At 36.3% G+C, this 5420-nt stretch overlaps 1 long non-coding RNA gene across 2 annotated transcripts; it reads right to left on the bottom strand.

Moving 5' to 3' along the window:
- Positions 1–2751: 2751 nt before the first annotated feature.
- Positions 2752–4967, bottom strand: LOC145634868 (uncharacterized). 2 transcript variants are annotated; one of them, XR_014113655.1, is made up of 3 exons: positions 4636–4967; positions 4295–4395; positions 2752–3061 (listed from the first exon to the last, which is right to left on the bottom strand). It is a non-coding gene; the product is annotated as an uncharacterized LOC145634868 (long non-coding RNA). The 2 variants fall into 2 exon arrangements; XR_014113654.1 differs by having other exon boundaries at positions 2752–3046; positions 4636–4964.
- Between the last annotated feature and the right edge of the window lie 453 nt (positions 4968–5420).

Here is a 5420-nt window from a genome sequence, read left to right as displayed (position 1 = left end):
CAACCTTGCTTCACTTCTAAGTTTACCACCAATTTCCAAATTTATTTCCACACCCTTTACCCTAGCCTAAATGTTTCAACCCTTTTAAGACCTTTTGACCTTAGTGAGGTTTAGTTACTACCGATGGAGGGTAATCAAGCCAAGCCTATTGAGCGAGCTATCAATGCCAAGATGTCGGGTAGCCTAAATGTTTTTCATTGATTATTTCTTCCGATTCCTTCGAGGAATCTCGAGATTTCACCTTAAAAGTGGATGCAAAACTAGTGAGGATGCGGGAGTTTGGTTGGAGATAAGGAGGAGTGTAAGTCCCTCTAAGTTCTCTACCCTTTGCATGCTTTATGTGTGTACCAACCTTAACTATTCTTTTGCTTGGCTACCTTTAATGTCTAGAAAGGTTTGTATTCTTGTGCATTTAGCCCATTGTTTGTGTTTGGTTTGAAATATCAAAACTCGAGTTTTCTTGATTTCACCTTTGCCTTGAATGTTATGTTTTGTCAAGAGTTGTGGGGTAAGCTCTTAGGAAACCCTCACGAGAGCTTACTCGTCCTCTTTGGCGACATAGGGGTTTAAAGGGCTTGATGCATACGCTAAATGCATCCGTGATTCCTACGAAAGTGAGTTAGTGTACATTCTTTCTCTTTGTTTCTATTTTGTTTCTTTTGCCTTTAATAATTCCATCTTGTTCTCTTTTGCCTTAGCTTTGCTCGAGGACGAGCAAAGGTTTAGCTTGGGGGAATTTGATGAGTGACATTTATGTCACTCTTAGGGAGTAGTTTTAGAGTCATTTTCGTGTTTATTTTATCTTATTTTCCTTTCTTTCTCTTTAATAAAGTTTCTAGTTTATTTTGGTAATTTTGTCGTGTTTTAATTCTTTTCGTAGTTTTTAGTTTATTTTCGTATTTTATTTGCTTTTGATTTGTTATATTTCGTTCTTTATTTTGATGAGTGGCATTTATGCCACTCTTTTATCCTTTTTCTCTAAGGATTCTCCCCTCGTTTGCACTTGTTTGGCCCTCTTTCTAAGCATTTTTACTTAGCTTTGCTTTCTCTTTTCTTTCTCCTTTATCCTCCCTTTTCTTAGTCTTCCCGCTTTGTTCTTATTGTGCTTTTCATGCTTATGCTTTGTAGGAACCATCGAGATTTTCAAGAGGAGGAAGCTAAGCTCAAAGGAAGCTAGAGGAAGCATGATTCAGAAGAGGTTCGGCCGAACCTCCTGATGGTGTGGCCGAACCAAGGTGTGGCCGAACCTGCTCAGTGGTTCGGCCGAACTTCGAGGCAGGGGCAAGATGAAAATTGGCAGTTTTGCAGGAGTGGCCGAACCACAGGAGTTCGACCAGACCAGGATCAGGGAGGTTCGACCGAACCTACCCATGGTTCGGCCGAACCTACCCTGTAGTCCGGCCGAACCTTCCCATTTGTTCGGTCGGACCTCTCCTTTTCTCAGCTGACTCTATACGGACTATATAAGTCCCTTTTTTTAGAACGTTTTGGGGGGGATGGAATAACTATCTATTCTACTCTCTAATTAGTTTTAGGTTAGGTTAGGATTAGTCTTCTTTGGTAGAGAGAGAAAGTGAGGTTTTCTTCATTAATGAACTTGGATTTTGAAGAAGGAGCTTGTTCAATCCTTTGTAGACCTTCATCTTCAATTAATGAGCAATTTCTTACTCTCTCTCCTCTATTTTTATTTGTTTATTTTGATTATTATTTTAGTTGTTGGTATTGCTTGTTGATCATGTTGATTCTTGATTATTTGTTTATCAATCTTGTTATTATCATGATTAGTGAGTAATTTCCCCATTAAGGGGATGGTTGTGGTGTAGTTGGACCTTGAGCATGTTCTAGGGCTTAGAATTGATTTATTTGTGATTAAAGTCTTTGTATGCTTGATATTCTTTAATCTTCTTGCAAGTGCACATTGTTGGTTGATCAAAGGTGAATCTTTGCTAACAAGAAACGGAAGTTGACTTAGTTAAGGTTCATTACTATCGATTGTTATTTAATAGTACCTCCTAGTATATGGTTCTAATGTGGAAGCATAGAGGCTATGTTAGGAGAAGCCAATTGACCCCGGAAGGCGACTAGATTGGATTCTTAATTTCGATATTCGAGCATGTTTAGTTCATAATTAATTCAATTTCTATGCCTTTGTTTATGTTCAAGTGAATGCTATACCTAAACCATTTCCCTTAATGTTTTATTTCTTGTTTTAGCATTTTTAGACTTTAGTTCATTTATCCCCTATTCCGGACTAGCTTAATTGTTGATAACATTTGGTGGTGTTTACCGTTCTCTGTGGTTCGACCCCTATGCTTGCCTTATACTCGTATTAGGTTTGTTTAGGTTGTATAAATTGTATTTGATCTAGGGATAGACAATTGACGACGCGTTTATTCCCTTGTCAGGCACCGACACAATAGGGTACCCCCTTACGTGTCGCCTATAACGTGATGCGTTAGGTTGGTTTGTGAGTCGCCTTTTTCATCACATGGGACGCATTAGGTTGGTTTATGAATCGCCTTTTTAATTATAGGTGACTTGTTAGGTTGGTTTATGAGTTGCCTTTTTCATTACAAGTGATGCATTAGGTAGTTTTATAAGTCACCTTTTTCATTACAGGTGACACATTAGGTAGATTTATGAGTATCTTTTTCATTATAGGCGACACATTAGGTATTTTTATGAGTCCCCTTCTTGTAAAGAGGCGACGCGTGAAGTAACTTTACGAAAATTGTAATTCTTCAATGGCGATGCACAAAATACTTTTTTTTTCCTCATTAAATTCACACTTAGCTTGCTACTGTATATAATTACAACCTATGTAGGACTTGAACCTACATCTATGTGCAATAGCACATTGCTCTACCATTTGAGCTAATAGGCTTTCAAAAACTTAAATGGTAAAACTTCTAGGAATCTGCCATAAAAATATGAACAATCACCTGTAAACAGAATCTGATCACTTAAACTATCAAAGCTTTCAATCTCAATGAGAATCTGAGTCTTTAAGTCTCCTACTTGCTTCATGCTCACCTTGTGATTTGTCCTGTCATAAAATAAACTTAAAAAAAAATTACACTTCTCAGCAATAGAAAAATTAATGACTCATTATGAACTAAATTAATTCATCTTCAATATTATTATTAAATATGTGGTTACGTAAACCCCAAGAATGTCATACATTGAGGTAAATATTTGCTTATGCAGCCAAGTCCATATAGAAGCAATAAAAACAATAAAATCCTTCTTCCTCCAAAGGTTAACATAAAATTCAGAAATTCTTCATACTTTCCTTCTTGTAAATTAAACAAGTATCACAAAGATAAGGAAAGACATTATAATTACTACAAGTGATCATCAAGTGATCAAGTGAAATCTTAAACAACAACCTCCACCTATCTTATAATTATTGCATTTCAATTCTCTGAAAACCAATTTCCCAACAACCAATTTCAATTCAAGGACTCATAGGAGATGCTATAGTAGTGTCACATTCAATTCTCTGGAAGCCAATTTCCCAACAACCAACTAGAAGAGCAATAACTTTTTACAAGAAAAAATAGGCATTATTCCAATGTTATTGTCAAAACAAACAGACACACACACACATACAAAAGCATACCAAAGAACGTCCATTAAAGAAGCTTTATTCCAATGTGAAATCTACAATGTTCCCTTTCTAAAAGACCAAAATTATAAGACAATGGCACACTACTATACTACTATTCAAGCAACTTTACAACTCATGTGAAACATGATAAATTCAAACTCCCTAAACTAAATTTTAATACAATTGTACATTTTGTGCAGTTGCCCTGCCTTTAGGAATGAAAATTAGCTCCCTATAATACCCAAACAATAATCCCTTCACCAAGAGGCCAAATCACATTCTCTACATTAGCTCCCTGTATATATTCTGGCAACATTACAATAAAGGAATACGACAGAAAAACAAGCTAATAATGAATAAACTACAAAACTAGGCAGCTTGATATGCTCCCCACCTCTCATAACCCCTCATGCCACCAAATATGAAAAATTAAATACATTTCAATGCACCAACCCATTTATACTTAAGTGCACCAGTCATGGACAATCATCAACAACATAATGCGGGATTTCTCGGCGTTTCTAACCATAAAAGACTGCTAAGAAATGCTATACAAGCATAAAAAAACAACAATCTTACTGTCACTTTGCCATTAAATATTACAATCTTATAAAAATCAATCAATTTCAATCACATAAAACAATATATAGTGTCAAATATACAAAGACGGCGAAAAATGTATACCTTACATTTAGCCACCAAAACCATTATTCAGCTGGAAGATCAACCACGACATATCTACCTCAACTGCCACAACTAACGATTGTAACTCATACTCAAGTAACCTAAATTTTCACCAAAATCACAAAACTAATTAAAAATTCATAAATTTTTGTTCATCATACACCATTAACGAAACCAAAATTCAAAAATCAAACAAACCGATCAAACAAAAACTCATCTAATACAAAAAATCACAATACAATCAGCAAATTCAACTAAAAAAATCGAAAAAATTCACAAAAAATAAAAAACTAAAAAACCTAGAAATTGACAAATTAATACCAAAAAAAGGGGAAAATCACCAGAAATTGAAGAAAGTCGTCGTTGTAGTCGAAAAGGAGAAAGAAAGTGAAGATGAAATGATGAATTAGTGAGAGAAAACGCGAAAGTTGTAAGGGATTTTGTCTCTCCTCCTTTGTTGATCCTTTTGAGGTGAGAAAGAGGAATGAGAGATTGAAGAAGAGAAATAAATCCGCTGCTGACAATGGAGACAAGTAGGAGGTGGTAGTCATTGTCGGTGAGAGGCGATGAGAGGAAGGAACAAAAACACCAAGGGAATGAATGAGGGAGGCGAGGATGAAACAAAAAAAGACAAGGGAATGAATGAATGAATGAGGATTCTAGGGTTTTTGTTTTAAGCTGCTTTCTTAACTTGGCAAAGGACCAAAGGTGTCGCCTATAATAATGTAGAACTAGAGGCGACTTGTAAAGTAATACTTTATGAGTCACACATGATGAAAGATGGGATGTGTATAGTATATGTATCGCTTGTTATAGAGTAGGTGTTGCATATGCCTTTCAATTTTATTTTAGGTGTTTTTTATCAAGCTTTATGTGTCACATGCTTTGTAAGAGGCGACTCTAAAACTTTACGCATCACTTGTTAATTTGAGGCGACTCCAAAAGGGCGACTTCGTAGGGTGTTTTTGTAGTAGTGGGAGTTCAATCAAGGGTTACTTGAGGGTTCAGTCAGGGGATACTTGACATGTTACTCGATTAGGGGTTACTTGAGGGGGAGGGGTTACTCGGTTAGGGATTACTTGAGGAGTTTAGTCATGAATTACTCGAGGGGTTACTCGGTCAGGGG

The sequence above is a fragment of the Chenopodium album genome, chromosome 6 (assembly GCF_948465745.1).
Source record: "Chenopodium album chromosome 6, dcCheAlbu1.1, whole genome shotgun sequence".
Taxonomy (NCBI): Eukaryota; Viridiplantae; Streptophyta; class Magnoliopsida; order Caryophyllales; family Amaranthaceae; genus Chenopodium; species Chenopodium album.
The sequence above is the reverse complement of the archived record's forward strand: the minus strand, read 5'-3'. Positions and strand labels throughout refer to the sequence as shown.